At 49.4% G+C, this 18,198-nt stretch overlaps 1 protein-coding gene across 6 annotated transcripts in view; it reads right to left on the reverse strand.

The window, feature by feature from the left end:
• Positions 1–18,198, reverse strand: part of PLEKHG5 (pleckstrin homology and RhoGEF domain containing G5) — a 97,173-nt gene that overhangs the window by 31,067 nt on the left and 47,908 nt on the right. The window contains exon 1 of one of the 6 annotated variants that reach the window (XM_038746968.1): positions 5,436–5,505. The exons of 4 other annotated variants lie outside the window; for them this stretch is intronic. The gene's annotated coding sequence lies outside the window, so the exon portion shown is untranslated. Of the gene's footprint in view, positions 1–2,326; positions 2,371–5,435; positions 5,506–18,198 lie in introns of those variants that run through there. One more of the 6 variants, XM_038746969.1, reaches the window with a different exon arrangement.

Below are 18,198 nucleotides of genomic sequence, written 5' to 3' on the forward strand. Positions count from 1 at the left end.
ACCTGGGTTCTGACACCAACCCAAACATCAGTTTTGCAGCTTTCCCTCCCCAAAGGATTACTTTACCACTTTTCCCCCATCCCTCCTTAATGGGGGAATCCCAAAAACTAGTGGCCCAGAGCTGGACAGGGCCCTGGGGCTTTGCCCCTATGCTGGTTCTGTGGGCGTCCAGGAGGACTCTCTGTTTCAGGCCCCTGGGGCGGGACCCAGGTTGACCCTTTCCACCAGCAAGCACCGAGGCCCTGAACTGGAGAAGGGTGAGATGGGACAGGCTAAGTGCCTCATGGTCCCCAGACCCCTCCGCCCCTCAAACAAGTTCCATCTCCCGGCTGCCGGCTCAAAAGTCGGGGCAGACTGGTTGAAACTGATACGCAGAAACCGGATCGCTGGAGATGAATAATGAAATCTCCAAGGAAGGAGCTGCAGATCACCCCAACCACCCCACCCTACTCTCTCCCTCACCAGCCAGGCCCTGTGCCATCACCCCCTACCTCAGTGATGCCACCTTGGCCAGGACCACAGCCCCAGAGTGAGAGTGGGGGAAGGATCCTGAGACTCCAGGGCCTGCGACAATCTACATCCTGTCTTCCCCACCCCCGGCTGCCAGCCCACACTGAACAGATGGTGAAACTGAGGCCCTGATGCGGAGGAGGGAAGGTTTACGTAGTGTTCCCCCCAGCTCAGGGTGGGTGAGGGCAGAGGCAGAGCCGGGACTCAGGAGGTCCATGGTTCTGTCTTCCCGTCCTTCCTGCCTTTGATCCCGAAGATTTCCTCTCTCCCCTCTCCCCTCCCTCCTACCCTGGTTGGACAAAGGAGCAGATCTGAAGGCCCCTATGTGGAACTAGCAGGCTGACCTGGGCCAGAGGAGCAGAAGCAGCAGCAGAGCCAGGCCAACCCCCAACCCATGCCACACAGCACAACCCATCTTCTTCCCTTGCCACATCATCAAAAAAGACTTAGGTGCAATCTACACCTCCCCCACCCTCTCCACCTGGACTTCCCATATGACCTCCTCCCCCTCCTAAGCGCACGTCTGGTTGAGGACAGAAACACTTGTGTTACGACTCGATCGCCCCAGCCCCAAGCACATCTCCCCTCCAGCTGAAGCTGCAGACTCATGTGGCTGCACTGGCTGGTGGACGGAGCTACTGGGAAGACAGCTCCAGTCCAGGCCTTGTGCCGGCCTCCCCAACCAAGGCAGGGCCCTGAATCCAACTCCTGAGAAGCAGAGTCCCGGGGGTCTCAAGGCCGGGTTCCTGGAACCCACAGTTGCCGTGGTCCAACAGGTGCAAAGAGACCAAGGCACCAAGCCGGAGAAACCCATCCCCTTTCTGAAGCTCCTGCGTCCGGTGATAGGAATGGAAAAGGCCCACTCTGGGAATGCTGCCCACCCAGCTGCTCCACTGGGCATATCCAGGGGCTACAATCCTCATTATTTCCCCCTCTGACCTGGGTGGAAAGGACTCTCTCCAAGCCGCTGGGGAGGTTGTTGAGGGCAAGGAAGAAACGTTTGACCGAAATGAAGCAACACAGCCTAGCGGAAAGAGCATAAACCTGGGAGTCAAAAGGAACTGCTAATCCCAGCTCCGCCACTTGTTGGCTGTGTGACCACAGGCAAGTCATTTAATCTCTCTGTGCCTCAGTTACTTCATTTGTATAATGGGGATTAAGGCTGTGAGTCCCATGTGGGACAGGGACTGTATGCAACCTGATTAGCTTATATCTACCCCAGCACTTAATATAGTACCTGGAACACAGTAAGAGCTTAACAAATACCATTAAAAAAATGAAAAACAAAGGGTGGGGATAAGGAGAGACCCAGATACCCTGCCCCTAGCCACCAGTTGTTCTCTTCCCTCTCTTGGCACAGTGGTTGGTACCGGGTTGGGGGCACCGCCTGTCTAAAGAGGGTACACTCTGCTTTGGAATAGACTGGGAAATGGGAGGTCTCTTACTTGCTGCATAAGTTGTTGCAAAAATGTTCCCAGCAGGTACGGTTACTGGTTTGATGTTTCTGGATGCCCTTTCCCCTACTACTGTTGCATTGTCCTCTCCCAGGTACAGTGCCCTACACATAATAAGCACTCGATAAATACCTTTGATGATTGATACACTGTATTTCCCTTCTGAATTCGGCTTTTTTAAGGAGCTGCGGCTTCAGAATGAGAACCACACGACTCCCTCTGCTGTATTGTACTTTCCAACAGCTTAGTACAGTGCTCTGCACACAGTAAGCACTCAATAAATGCGACTGAATGAATGAAGGAATGCCACCCTGGGCAAAACCGGGTCTCTTTCAGGCAGGCCCTCCACAAAAAACACTGACCTGCGCTGCCCCTCCTGGCTCTGGCCGCAGCGCCCGGCGAACCTGGACCTGGCACCGGTTCAGCACCCCTCCAATGTGGCGGAAAGGCAAGAAAACGGGGCAAATGGAGGCATCTCCTGGTGGGTGGGAACAGGCTCCCAGCCAGGACCGGAAAATGTCCATTCCAGAGATGGATACACCAAAATGCCAAGGGGATGCAGGGTGGGTAATAATAACAATAAAGATGGTATTTGTTAAGCGCTTACTATGTCCCAACCACTGGGTATTCCCAGACATCGAGCTGGCACTTAGTACAGTGCCTGGCATGTAGGAAGGGCTTAATACATACCGCCCCCACCCCTTCTAGACTTTGAGCCTGTTGTTGGGTAGAGACTGTCTCTGTACGAGAAGCAGAGTTGCTCAGTGGAAAGAGCCTGGGCTTGGGAGTCAGAGGCTCCGCTGCTTGTCAGCTGTGTTACTTTGGGCAAGTCACTTAACTTCTCTGTGCCTGTTACCTCATCTGTAAAATGGGGATTGGGACTGTGAGCCCCATGTGGGACAACTTGATCACCTTCTATCCCCCCCAGCGCTTAGAACAGTGCTTTGCACATAGTAAGTGCTTCAATACCATCATCATCATTATTATTATGTTGCCGATTTGAACTTTCTAGGCACTTAGTACAGTGCCCTGCACTCAGTAAGTGCTCAATAAATACGATAGAATGAATGAATGAGTAAATGAGTCCCTTGTCCCCATTTCCTCGAGTCTGAGCTAGGCACAGCAGCCCCAGATCCAGGGACACCTGCCCCCCCCGCCGCCCCCCACCTCTCCCAGACTCTCAGCTACCAAGATAGCCAGTCCAGCAACACCCTGCTGATCCTCCTCTTCCTCCTCCCCATCCCCCTCTGCCCAACCTCCTTCCCCTCCTCACAGCACTTGTATATATATTTGTACAGATTTATTACTCTATTTATTTTACTTGTATATATTTATTATTCTATTTATTTTGTTAATGATGAGCATATACCTTTAATTCTATTCGTTCTGACGATTTTGACACCTGTCTACATGTTTTGTTTTGTTGTCTGTCTCCCCCTTCTAGACTGTGAGCCCGTTGTTGGGTAAGGACCATCTCTATACGTTGCCAACTTGGACTTCCCAAGCACTTAGTCCAGTGCTCTGCACACAGTACGCGCTCAATTCATTTATTCATTCAATCGCATTAACTGAGCGCTTATTGTGTGCAAAGCAATGGACTAAGCGCTTGGGAAGTACAAGTTGGTATAACATATAGAGATGGTCATTCATTCGTTCAATCATATTTATTGAGCATTTACTGTGTGCAGAGCACTGTACTGAGCGCTTGGGAAGTACAAGGTGGCAACATATAGAGACGGTCCCTACCCAACAGTGGGCTCACAGTCTAGAAGGGGTAGACAGAGAACAAAACAAAACATATTAACAAAATAAATTAAATAGAATAAATATGTACAAATAAAATAAATAAATAGAGTAATAAATACATACAAACATATATACATATATACAGGTGCTGTGGGGAGGGGAAGGAGGAATTCTGATGATTTTAACACCTGTCTACACGTTTTATTTTGTTGTCTGTCTCCCCCTTCTAGACCGTGAGCCCGTTATTGGGTAGGGACCGTCTCTATATGCTGCCAACTTCCCTTCCCCACAGCACCTGTATATATGTATATATGTTTGTACATATTTATTACTCTATTTATTTATTTATTTTACTAGTACATATCTATTCTATTTATTTTATTTTGTTAGTATGTTTGGTTTTGTTCTCTATCTCCCCCTTTTAGACTGTGAGCCCACTGTTGGGAAGGGACTGTCTCTATATGTTGCCAACTTGTACTTCCCAAGCACTTGGTACAGTGCTCTGCATACAGTAAGCGCTCAATAAATACGATTGATTGATTGATTGTACTCCTCAAGCGCTTAGTACGGTGCTCTGCACACAGTAAGCACTCAATAAATACGATTGATTGATTGATTGTACTCCCCAAGTGCTTAGTACGGTGCTCTGCACACAGTAAGCGCTCAAATACGATTGATGATTAATTGATTGTACTCCCCAAGCGCTTAGTACAGTGTTCTGCACACAGTAAGTGCTCAATAAATACGATTGAATGACTTGGTACAGTGCTCTGCACACAGTAAGCGCTCAATAAATACGATTGATTGATTGTACTCCCCAAGCGCTTAGTACAGTGCTCTGCACACAGTAAGTGCTCAATAAATACAATTGATTGATTGATTGTACTCCCCAAACGCTTGGTATGGTGCTCTGCACACAGTAAGCGCTCAATAAATACGATTGATTGATTGATTGATTGTACTCCCCAAGCGCTTAGTACGGTGCTCTGCACACAGTAAGCGCTCAATAAATACGATTGAATGAATGAATGAGGGGGAGAGGAAGGAGAGGGCTCAGTCTGGGAAGGCCTCCTGGAGGAGGTGGGTCCCTACCCAATAGCGGGCTCACAGTAAATACGACTGAATGAATCATCATCAATCGCATTTATTGAGTGCTTACTGTGTGTAGAGCACTGTACTAAGCGCTCAGGAAGTCCAAGTTGGCAACATATGGAGACAGTCCCTACACAACAGTGGGCTCACAGTCTAAAAGGAATGAATGAATGAATGAATGGTAGATGGATCATCATCATCATCATCAATCGTATTTATTGAGCGCTTACTGTGTGCAGAGCACTGTACTAAGCGCTTGGGAAGTACAAACTGGCAACATATAGAGACAGTCCCTACCCAACAGTGGGCTCACAGTCTAAGAGGGGGAGACAAAACCAAACATGCTAACAAAATAAAATAAATAGAATAGTATGTACAAGTAAAATAAATAAATAGAGTAATAAATATGTACAAACATATATACAGGTGCTGTGGGGAAGGGAAGGAGGTGAGATGGGGGGATGGAGAGGGGGACGAGGGGGAGAGGAAGGAAGGGGCTCAGTCTGGGAAGGCCTCCTGGAGGAGGTGAGCTCTCAGTAGGGCCTTGAGGGGAGGAAGAGAGCTAGCTTGGCGGATGGGTAGCCCCCGGCCTCCCTCCCTCCCTCCCTCCCAGCCAGGCGGCTGGAGACTCACCGGGTGTGTCGCGGCCGGGTAATTACGGTAGCGCCGGCGGACTCTACCCCCCGCCGCCCCCGGAGACGCAGACCGCCGGGATGTACCATCGCGGGGCGGGGAGGTGGGGGGGTCCCCGGAACCCGCCGCCGCCTCCGGGGTCCCCCAGCGCCCCGGCCGCGCCCCCTGGGGACCCGCCCCCCTCGGAGGGGAGGTCGGGGGGCTCTCCCCACTCCGGCTCAACCGGCCCGGCCCCGCGGGGGGCGGCGAGGCTCCCCCCGCCCCGACGACCACCCCCGCCCGGACCCTTCGCCCCGCCCCAAGGCCCGTGGGAAAGCGCGGCGCGGAGCCGTTGGGGCCCACGGGCTCAGGAGGGACAGCCTGATCACCTTGTATCCCCCCCAGCGCTTAGAACAGTGCTTTGCACATAGTAAGCGCTTAACAAATGCCATCATCATTATTTTTATTATTATTTATTTCCGTTCCTCTTCCACGAACTGCGTCTTAAAACAAGATCCCTAGCCTCACCAGCTGAATTTTGAAAATGACCCTTCAACTGCTTCTAATAATAATAATAATACTGGTGACGTTTGTTAAGCTCTTACTACGTGCAAAGCACTGTTCCAAGCGCTGGGGAGGTTACAAGGTGATCAGGTTGTCCCACGGGGGTGGGCTCACGGTCTTCATCCCCATTTTACAGATGAGGGAACTGAGGCCCAGGGAAGTTAAGTGACTTGCCCACAGTCACACAGCTGACAAGTGGTGGAGCCGGGATTTGAACCCATGACCTCTGACTCCAAAGCCCGGGCTCCTTCCACTGAGCCACGCTGCTTCTAGACTGTGAGCCTGCTGTTGGGTAGGGACCGTCTCTATATGTGGCCAACTTGTCCTTCCCAAGCGCTTAGTACAGTGCTCTGCACACAGTAAGCGCTCAATAAATACGATTGAATGAATGTACCAGGCAGATGCATGCATGCATGCATTTTTTTGTCTCCCCCCTTCTAGACAGTGAGCCCGTTGTTGGGTAGGGTCCGTCTCTATATGTTGCCGACTTGTACTCCCAAACGCTTAGTACAATGATCTGCACACAGTAAGCGCTCAATAAATGCGACTGAATGAATGAATGAGGGAGGGAGGGGAGAACCTGGGCCCAGGCCCCTACGGTCCTTATAGTTAAAGACGCCTCCTCCAGAAGTAGCGTGGCTCAGTGGAAAGAGCCTGGGAGTCAGAGGGCGTGGGTTCATTCATTCATTCAATCGTATTTATTGAGCGTTTACTGCGTGCAGAGCACTGTTCTAATCCCGACTCCGCCACTTGTCAGCTGTATGACTTTGGGCAAGTCACTTGACTTCTCTGTGCCTCAGTGACCTCATCTGGAAAATGGGGATGAAGACTGTGAGCCCGTGTGGGACAACTTGATTATCTTGTATCTACCCCAGCGCTTAGAACAGGGCTTGGCACATAGTAAGCGCTTAACAAATACCATCATCATCCTCCAGCACCACTGCCGTGGGGATCCAACACAAGGGAGTTTATTCTTCCTCAACTTCAAGAGGGAAATCGGTCGCCATCAATCTAGAGTGGTCCTGGCAAAGTGGACTGGACGTACGGACCTGGCTACCCCCACACACACACAATGGTCCACGGGGAGCCTGTTCGCTGACCTCTGCCTCCGACCTCTCGCCTCTCTAATCCATACTTCACTCCGCTGCCCGGATCAATTAAAAAAAAGAGTTCTCTGCAAACGTCTCCATTCCTCTGGTGCCTCCAATGGTTGTCCATCCGTCACCAAACAAAGCATAAACTCCTCACCCTAAGATTCAAGGCTCTCAATCAGTTCTCTCCCCTTTACTTAACCTCACTTCAACCCAGCCTACACATTTCACTCCTCTACTGCCAACCTACTCTTGCTCTCACCTCACCTTCCTCAATCAGTATTTATTGAGTGCCCATTGCTCATTCATTCTATCGTATTTATTGAGCACTTACTGTGTGGAGAGCACTTTACTAAGCGCTTGGGAAGTACAAACCAGCAACATAATAGAGACGGTCCCTACCCAACAACAGGCTCACAGTCTGGAAAGGGGAGACAGACAAAAAAACCCCCAAAGTAGACGGGTGTCAATACCAACAGAATAAATAGAATTATACCTGTATGCACTTGTGTGCAGAACACTGTACTAAGCACTTGAACGTTTTGCTCACACCCTCCCTCTTACAAATCGGCTCCCCATCTTTGGAACCCTACTGAAATCATACCTTCTCTAGGAAGCTTTCCCAGACTAAGACTTCAACCCCCTCCTCTATTTTCCCTCCCTACTGCTTCTCCCAGGCAGTTGGTCGCACCCGCTAAACACCTAGTTACCACTCAGTCCAACCCCACGGCACTTCAATACCTATATTTATACCTACTTGCTTCCCCTACCTGTAATTTATTTTAAATGTCTGTCTCCCCTGTTCCACTCCAAGCACTCTTCCAGTTGTGATCATATTCTAGACTGTGAGCTCATTGTTGGGTAGGGACCGTCTCTATATGTTGCCGATTTGTACTTCCCAAGTGCTTAGTACAGTGCTCTGCACACAGCAAGTGCTCAATAAATGTGATTGAATGAATGAATGATTTTACCAACTTGTATTTTTATACCTTCCCAAGGGCTTGGTAGTGTTTTGCACACAGTAAATGCTCAATAAATGCCACTGATTAACTAGGGAGAGCAGTCAAACCTTGCAAATTAGTCTCACTTGCTCCCTGCAAGCAGGAACTCCAGGGGAGGAATGGAGGGGTAGGGTGAAAGGGGGTCACAGACTCCTAGATGGAGGTTGAGGTCATCCTGTGGTTGAACTGGGTTTGAGCCCCAAGGGCCCTGGCCTCTGCGTGGGCCACAGGCCTGGTGGGAAAAGGATTGAAAACACTCGCCCACCCCACTGTGCAGGCCCAGAGAGCAGAGAAGGGCTTTGCGCCCCCCTCAGATTTCCGCCGCTCCTCTAAATAGCCCATTCTGGCCGCGCCCTGGAAACTCTCTCTCCAATCTCCAAAACACTCCATCTCCCTCTCTCTCTTTTTCTTTCTTTTTCCTGGCATCGACTGGGGAAAAAAAATACCTCGTGTCAGTTTGGGATTCCTCCCCTCCCAAAGCCCCGAGGGAGCGGCCCGAGTTCAAAATAATAAATAAAACCGCGACACCACGAGGTCCCCCGGTGCGTGTCCCAGTCCCGTCTCTGGAGCCTCAGGGATGGACAAAGCAGGCCAGGGCCGCGTTCCTCCCACCGAGGCCCGGGCTATTTATAAGACGGGAAAACGCCCGGCGGCGGCGGCTGCTGCTGCTTGACATGAGTCATAGGGGGCTACCAGGAGGAGCCCCGAGGTCCCCGGAGGCCAGAGGGGGACCCCAGACCAGAGGGGGACACAGACCCCAGATATAAATCCCCGGCCAGGCCCATTAGTGCAGGGAATTTGGGTCGGACCCCCACCCGCGGGCTATTAAAGGCTCTGATACCGAGCCTGGGGGGGTGATCTCAAGAGCCCAGCCTGGCACCCTAGGTCTGAGTAGGCCTAGCCCTGGCCCGCCCTGCCTCCTGGCCCAGTAGCAGAAGCAGCAGCTGCAGGGAAAATTCTGGCACCCTGCCCCTCACCTTTCTGACTAGCCATGACCCCAGCCAGGGTCAACGCTAGTGACTCAGGCACTACTCATTCTTCTTAAAAACTGTTGTTGGGAGGATGCCAGAGACCTCTCTCTCCCTCTTCCCCTCCTCCCACCACAGCACTGATATAAAAATAAAAATAAATAAATAAATGACGGTATTTGTTAAACGCTTACTATGTGCCAATCAATCAATCAATCAATCAATCGTATTTATCAAGCACTGGGGTAGATACAAAGTAATCAGGTTGTCCTATGTGGGGCTCACAGTCTTAATCCCCATTTTACCGAAGAGGTAACTGCGGCGGAGAGAAGCTAAGTGACTTGCCCAAAGTTACACAGCTGACAAATGGTGGAGCTGGGATTAGAACCCATGATCTCTGATTCCTAAGCCCGTGCTCTTTCCACTAATCCACACTGCTTCTCATGTACTTATGTACTCATCCTAATTCTCTTTTGCTTCTCTGACCTCTTTTTAGTGGTATTTAAGTGCTTACTGTGTGCCACGCAGTGTACTAAGCGCTGGGTTGGATGCAAGCTAATTGGGTTGGACACAGTCCTTGTCCCACATGGGTCTCACAATCTTAATCCCCATTTTACAGATGAAGTAACTGAGGCATAGAGAAGTTAAGTGATTTGCCCAAGGTCACACAGCACTCCTTCCCCACCTGCAATTTAGTTTAATGTCTGTTTCCCCAACTAGATTGAAAGATCCTCCAGGGCAGAGATCCTGTCTGTCAACTCTATTGAACTATACCACTCAATCAGTCGATGGTATTTATGGAGCATTTACTGTGTGCAGCACACTATACCAAGTACTTGGGAGAGTGTAATACAACAAAGTTGGTAAACACATTCCCTGCCCACAAGCAGCTTACAATCTAGAGTGGGAAACAGATATTAATATGAATACCAAACTCTTGGTCAGTTGTAAGCTCATTGTAGGCAGGGGATGTGTATGTTTTTTTTTTTTTGCATCGTACTATCCCAAGGGTTTAGTACAGTGCTCTGCACATGCTCAATAAACACAATTGACTGATTCCCTTCCTTTCTCATTTCCACTTTTCACCCTTCTCTCCTCCTCTTTTCCCTCTCCCCCCCCCTTTCCCACTCTCCACTCTTCCTCCCCTCCTTCCCTTTTTCCCTTCCTCCTCCACAACTCTCCTCCCCACCCAGCAAGCACCTGATTCAGGGAGGGAGGGCTCAGTGAACTGGAGCCGCTTCCAAGCTTCCTTTAATAATTATGGTATTTGTTAAGCGCTTACTATGTGCCAAGCACTGTTCTAAGAGATTCAGCTGGGGTTGGGGGGCGGGGGGGGGGGGTGTTGTCAGTGGGCCCTGCCCAATCTGGGCTGGAAAGTTGCTGGCTACCTTCACCCCAGTGTTTAGGGAAAGTTCCCCTCCATAGGTCCAGTTGGGGGTCAGTAGCAGTCGATCCACTAGTGGCGACAGCTAGAGGAGGCGTGAGGAAGCCGGCCCCTGCCTCAGGTGAGCTGAGGGAATACGGTGGCAGCCGGAAACCCGTGAAATAGTGAGGAGCAGGGCGGCCCAATGGAAAGAGCACAAGTCTGGGGTCAAAGGTGCTGGTTCTAGTCCCAGCTCTGACAGTTATCTGCTGGGTGACCTTGGGCAAATCACTTCATGTGTCTCAATTTCCTCACCTGTAAAATGGGGATTCATTGCCTGGTCTCCATCCCGCTTAAGAGTGTGAGCCCATGGGGGACAGGGATGATTAACTTGTATCTACCCTGGTGATTAGAACAGTTCTTGACACATAGTGTTTGATAAATACAGTAATAATAATAAAGGAGTGGGATTGTGGGGCGGCAACTGGGCTATCCTTCTCTCTGCCCTGGGCCCCTCAAGCCCAGGGGCCTCTGGATTTCCCAGAGGCCAGGCAGGGCAGAGATGTGCTGACTAGGGCAGGACCGTTTCTTGGCTGTGCAGAGGAGAAGCATCTTCATGCCCCTAAGTGCTGCCTCTATCTGGGGAACCCAATGATGGCATTTATTAAGGACTTAACTCAGTGCTAAGTGCTGGGATAGATCACCACATCGGACACAGCCCCCATCCCAAATGGGACTAAGTATCGATGAGAGAACAGGGATTTTATCCCCATTTCACAGACAAGGAAATTGAGGCACAGAGGTGTTAAATGACTTGCCCATGGTCACACACAATAGGCAAGTGGTGGAGCTGAGGCTAAAACCCAGCTCTCCTGACCCCCAGGCCCAAGCTCTTTCCATCAGACCATGCTCCACTTACGGTCAACCTCTAGGGCCTACTGCAAGAGAAGGAGGTTGCCTCACCCCCAGGCCACTAGGAATCCCACTGCCCAAGAATCCAGCCCAACTCTGCACATAATAAGTGCTCAATACATATACCACTGATTGGTTGATTGATTGATGGGATATTGGGAAAACTACAGCTGTGACTTCTTTTGGCCTGAGTTGTGAGGAGTCCTGCTGCTCCTGTGATATCGAGCTTCATCCTTGCCTTTTATATTTTTCTTTCATTTCATTCACCAACCCCCTCCTACTCAGATTGTGAGCCTCTTGGGGGTCAGGGACCATGTCTACATCAGTCAATCAAGAGAAGGAGCCTGGCCTAGTGGAAACAGCCCAGGTTTGAGAGTCAGAGGACCTGGGTTCTAACCAAGGCAATGCCATATATATATATATTTTTTTTTCTTTTGGTCTGCTATGTGAACTCGGGGAATCAATTTATTGAGCACTTACTGTGCGCAGAGCATTGTACTAAGCGCTTGGGAAGTAGAAGTTGGCAACATATAGAGACGGTCCCTACCCAACAGTGGGCTCACAGTCTAGAAGACTAGACTGCCGCAAGTCGCTTCACTTCTCTGAACCTCAGTTTCTTCGTCCGTAAAATGAGGATTCAATGCCTGTAATCCCTCCCCATTAGATTGTGAGGCCTGTGTGGGACAAGGACTATGTTAGACCTGATTATCTTGGATCTACCTCAGCACTTAGCAAGGTACTTGGCACACAGCAGTTTAAAAATACTTTAATCATCATTAGCATTATTTATTGGGCACTTACTCTGTGCAGAGCACTGAACTAAGCATTTGGGAGATTACAATATCTCATCTGTGTCAGAGAAGCAGTATGGAGTAGTGGATAGAGCAGGGGCCTGGGAGTCAGAAGGTTATGGGTTCCAATCCCAGCTCTGCCCCTTGAATGCTGTGTGACCTTGGGTAAGTCACTTCACTTGTCTGGGCCTCAGTTACCTCATCTGTAAAATGGGGATTGGGCCTGTGAGCCCCAGGTGGGACAGGGACTGTGTCCAACCCAATTTGTTTGTATCCACCCCAGCACTTAGTACACTCTTTGGCACATAGTAGGTGCTTAACAAATACCACAATCATTATTATTTTTCCCCAAGACTTAGTACAATACTTTACACAGAGTAAGTGGCTTAATAAATATTATACTATTTCTACTGCTATTGCTGCTGCTGGGCTTTTTGTCTCAGGGCTTCTTCAGTAGTGCAAGCGCCTGGTGGGGATTCAGGGTAGCCTGCGACTGCTTCCCAGGAAGGTGGCTTTGGGCTGATTGGCTGCACAAAGTAAGCACTCAATAAATACCATTGATTGACTGTCAGCCAGTTCCCCAACCTTGTGCCCTCCCTCTCCAACAACATCTGCCTTCAGTGAGTCCCGCTGCCACGGAATTGGGAGGGGAATCCCGCTGCCTGTCTCTTCCCAGACTCGGCCCGGTGACACAGAGCCTCTGGGATGGGCATTTTTTAATGGTTTTTGTTAAGTGCTTCCTATGTGTCAAACACTGTTCTAAGCACTGGGGTCGCTTAGGTTGAACACAGTCCCTATCCCACATGGGGCTCTCAGTCTAAACAGGAAGGAGAAAAGGTTTTTCTGTATTACTTCTGTGCCGTCTATGCACTTGAATCTGTAATCTTTGAACATCTGCTCCACCCACAAGCACACGACATTTATGTACCTATTTTTAAATTATATATTATAACATTTATTTATATCTAGAATATAAGCTCATCAGGGCAGGGAACAAGTCCACTAATTCTGTTCTACTGTACTTAGTACTTAGTACACTGCTCTGCTCATAGTAAGTGCTCAGTAAATACTACTGATTGATTAATCCCCATTTTACAGTTGAGGAAACTGAGGCACAAAGAAGTCAAGTGACTTGCACAAGGTCACATAGCACTCAATTTGCAAAGCAGGGATTAGAACCCAGTCTTCTGATTCCCAGGCCCACGCTCTTGCCACTAGGCCACACTGCTTCAGCTGTCCAGCCCCTAGGGATGGAAATATGGTCCTGGGGTCTGATGTCTGGATTGTGGAGGGAATGGGGTCACCCCCCTATAGAGAGGAGCAGAGCGGTGGGCCCCACAGACTGGGGGACTTCACTTCTATTTTAGTAGCCATACTTCCAAGGCAACAGGAGGAGGCTGGTGGCTCCAGTCAGTGACTTTCCTCTAGCTACCAAAGGGGTAGAAGGTTGGCAGCAGAGTTGGCATGCCCAACCCCTAGCAACTTATCCTGCCAAGCAGGGCAAGGTGATAGAGCAGGCAGGAAATTGCAACTGTCTATTGTTATACTGAACTCTCCCAAGCGCTTAGTATACTTAGCACCTAGTAAGCGCTCAATAAATATGACAATGAATGAACTGGTTCTGTCCCCATATTTGAAAAGCAGCAGGATGTGGGCAGGCCAAGAAAACAAGCCCCAGGCACTGAGTGTCAAGGCCCCAGCTTTGGCTACCTTGCAGGTGCCAGGTTTCTTCTCAGAATCACTTCTGGACCCTGGGCTTACCCAAGTCCTCAGTTCTACAAGTAGCTGTATTGCCTAGGGTGAGCCACCATTTCTACTGGGAAGAAGCTAAGAGTATATCTGACATGGGCTCATTCATTCATTCAATCATATTTATTGAGCACTTACTGTGTGCAGAGCACTGTACTAAGACGTGGGAGAGTACAATACAACAATAAACAAGACATATTTCCTGCCCACAACAATCTCACAGTCTAGAGGGGGAGGCAGACATTAATATAAATAAATTACAGATATGTACATAGGTGCTGTGGGGCTGGGAGGGGGAATGAATAAAGGGAGCAAGTCAGAGTGACTCAGAAGGGAGTGGGAGAAGAGGAAAGGACGGCTTAGTCAGGGAAGGCCTCTTGGAGGAGATGTGCCTTCAATACGGCTTTGAAGGAAGGGAAAGTGAATGTCTGCTGGATATGAGGAGGGAGGGAGTTCCAGGCCAGAGGCAGGATATGGGCGAGAGGTCGGCAGCAAGACAGATGAGTTTGAGGAACAGTGAAGAAGGTTAGCATTAGAAGAGCAAAGTGTGCAGGCTGGGTTGTAGTAGGAGAATAGCAAGATGAGGTAGAAGGGGGTGAGGTGATTGGCTTCAAAGCACTCAATGGTAAGCAGTATCTGTTTGATGTGGAGGTGGATGGGCAACCACTGGAGGTTCTTGAGGAGTGGGGAAACATGGACTAAACGTTTTTGGGAAAAATGATCAGCGCAGCAGAGTGAAATATGGACTGGAGTGGGAAGCGACAGGAGACAGGTGATTGATGTTTCACCCACACTCTGGAAGACCCCAAGGAGAAGCAGCGTGGCTCAATGGAAAGAGCACAGGCTTGAGAGTCAGAGGTCATGGGTTCAAATCCAGGCTCCGCCAAATGTCAGCTGTGTGACTTTGGGCAAGTAACTTCAGTTCTCTGTGCCTCAGTTCCCCCATCCGTAAAATGGGGATTAAGACTGTGAGCCCCTCTTGGGACAACCTGATCACCTTGTATCCTCCCCAGCACTTAGAACAGTGCCTTGCACATAGTAAGTGCTTAACAAATTGCCATCATCATCATCATCAGGCTGGTGAAACATAGGTAGGCTAGTAACTATGGGAAGGGCTGGGTTAAAATGAAGTTATAATAATAATGATGATGGCATTTCTTAAGCGCTACTATGTGCAAAGCACCGTTCTAAATGTTGGGGAGGTTACAAGGTGATCAGGTTGTCCCACGGGGGGCTTACAGTCTTAATCCCCATTTTACAGATGAGGTAACTGAGGCACAGAGAAGTTAAGTGACTTGCCCAAAGTCACACAGCTGACAATTGGCGGAGCCGGGATTTGAACCCTTGACCTCTGACTCCAAAGCCCGTGCTCTTTCCACTGAGCCACACTGCTTCTCTAAGTTATGGTCACATCCACCCACGGGCCCATCAGGCTTTACCACTAGGTGCCCCCAGAAGCTCAGTCAAGCTGGAGCTACAGAGAGGCTAGATCTGGAAAAAGGCCCTGAATTCCCAGACCCAAACCTTCCAAGCCACAGGGACACTGCGCCCAGACCTTTCTTTGCTGCCTAGGGGCAGGACAGGTAAAAGCCTCCCTACCCATGCAGAATGTTGTACAGTCTGGGCGACCTGTCTTCCCCTTGCTGAGAAGCAGCGAGGCCTAGTGGATAAAGTGTGGGCCTGGGAGTCAGAAGGACCTGGGTTCGAATCCCAGCTGTGCTACTCACCAGCTGGGTGACCTGGGACAAGTCAATTAACTTCTCTGTACCTCACATACCTCATCTGTAAAAATGGGGATTAAGACTGTGAGTCCCATCCCAGCACTTAGAACAGTGCTTAGCACATAGTAAGCACTTAACAAATGCCATTATCATTGTTATTATTATGTAGGACATGCATGGACTGTGTCCAACTTGACTAGCTTGTGTCTACTCCAGGGCTTAGTACACTGCCTGGCACCAAGTAAGCCCTTAATGAATACCACAAAAAAAAACGGTGCCTAAGGTTATGCTGGAAGGGTAAGAAACCCAGACAGAATCCATACTTAGATTCCTTAGGCCTAGGGGAAACTCAGATCCAATTCATGGTTGCTGGGCCCCCTCTTGGAGCAGCTGAATGAACAACGGCTCCAGTTTTTGCTCCCACAAGGGAAAAAAACAGCCGGACTTCATAAGGGCCTAGGTGGAGCCATCCACCTGCCCAGGTTTTCAATCCATCCATCAATCATATTTACTGAGTGCTTCCTGTGTGCCGAGCACTGTAACTAAACATTTGGAAGAGTACGATACGTTAGAATTGGTAAATGTAATCCCTGCCCACAAGGAGCTTACAGTCTAGAAGGGGAGACAGACGTTAAAATAATGATAATACTGGTATTTGTTAAACACTTACTTTGTACTAAGTGCTGTACTAAGTGCTGAAATAGATACAAGATAATCAGGTCAGATACAATCCCTGTCCCTCATCATAAGTACGAGGCAGAACAGGTTTTTAATCCCCATTTTATAGATGAGGAAACTGAGATACAGAGGAGTGAAAAAAATTACAGATAGAGGAAGCAGCAGAGTATAAAGATATGCACATAAATGCTGTAGGTGGGGTGAGTATCTAAGTGCTTAAGCAGTAGAGAGTCAAGTGCAGAGGCAATGTCAAAGGGCAGGCAAGAGGTGGGAGTTAGGGAGGGAGATTTCAATAAGGCTTTGAAGATGGGGAAAGTGGTGGTCTGTTAAGTATGAATGGGGAGGAAATTCCAGGCAAGAGGGAGGACATGGACAAGGGGACGGCGGTGAGACAGACAAGACTGAGGTCCACTGAGTATTCATTAATTCATTCAATCGTATTTATTGAGCGCTTACTGTGTGCAGAGCACTGTACTAAGTGCTTGGGAAGTACAAGTTGGCAACATATACAGATGGTCCCTACCCAACAGCGGGCTCACTGTCTAGAAGGGGGAGACAGACAACAAAACATATTTAAAAAATAAAATAAATAGAATAGTAAATATGTACAAGTAAAATAGAGTAATAAATATGTACAAACATATATACAGGTGCTGTGGGGAGGGGAAGGAGGTAAGGCGGGGGGATGGGGAGCGGGAGGAGAGGGAGAGGAAGGAGGGGGCTCAGTCTGGAAGTCTAGTAGGTGGCACTAGAAGAGTGAAGAGTGCGAGCTGGGTTGCAGTAGGGGATTCTTGAGGTAAGACGGGGGGAAGCTGATTGAGTACAGAAGGGAATGGACAAAGAGACAGACCACCCCGTCCACCGGGGATTTGAGACAACCAAACCTCACCACACTGCCTTCCACCATCTTCTCCCTGGAGCTGGAAGAGAACTGCTTTCCCCTGCTCTCAGGCCAGGAACTCTTGAGCTCTAAAGACGCCACTAACTGGTCCAGCAGGACTGTCTCAGAGGAGAAGCTTCCCCTGAAAAGGGGCCTCTGGCTGGTGAGTTTTTAGACTGTGAGCCCACTGTTGGGTAGGGACTGTCTCTATATGTTGCCAACTTGTACTTCCAAGCGCTTAATACAGTGCTCTGCACACAGTAAGCGCTCAATAAATACGATTGATTGATTGGTCAGAGGTCTGCCAGGTTCCAGCAACTAACTGGAACCAGCTTCACCCAAGGAGACCAGATCCCTGGGGACGATGAGCCTCCCACCCTGTCCCTACTCCACTTGGCTCCCTCTCCTCTATTCCCTTCTCTTAGGGGACACCACTGACTTTTGTGAAGCAGCAAGGCCCACTGGAAGGAGCATGGGCCTGGGAGTCAGAAGACCTGGGTTCTAATCCCGGCTCCGCCACTTGTCTGCTGTGTGACCTTGGGAAAGTCACTTCACTTCTCTGTGCCTCAGTTCCCTCATCTGCAAAAGGAATTCGATATCTGTTCTCCCTCCTCCTTCAACTGAGTCCCGTGTGGGACCTGATGATCTTGTATCTACCCCAGTACTTAGTACAGTGCTTGGTATACAGTAAGCACTTTAGAAATACCACAAGTATTATTATTATTTTATCATCATCATCATCATCATCAATCGTATTTATTGAGCGCTTACTATGTGCAGAGCACTGTACTAAGCGCTTGGGAAGTACAAATTGGCAACATATAGAGACGGTCCCTACCCAACAGTGGGCTCACAGTCTAAAAGGGGGAGAGGGGCTGCATGATCAAAAGCACTGCTAATTCGGACCCTGGGGGAACGCAGTGACCTGATGCCCACCCTGAAGAAGCTTGCCTGGCTTCCCTCCATCACCATGAGAGCCCTTGAGACTCCCACCCTGAAATCCGAGACTTTTGGAGAAAGGTGGGTTTTGGAAGATGTTCTGCTCAGGGAGAAACAGCATGGCCTA

This window comes from Tachyglossus aculeatus, chromosome 5 (assembly GCF_015852505.1).
Source record: "Tachyglossus aculeatus isolate mTacAcu1 chromosome 5, mTacAcu1.pri, whole genome shotgun sequence".
Lineage (NCBI taxonomy): Eukaryota > Metazoa > Chordata > Mammalia > Monotremata > Tachyglossidae > Tachyglossus > Tachyglossus aculeatus.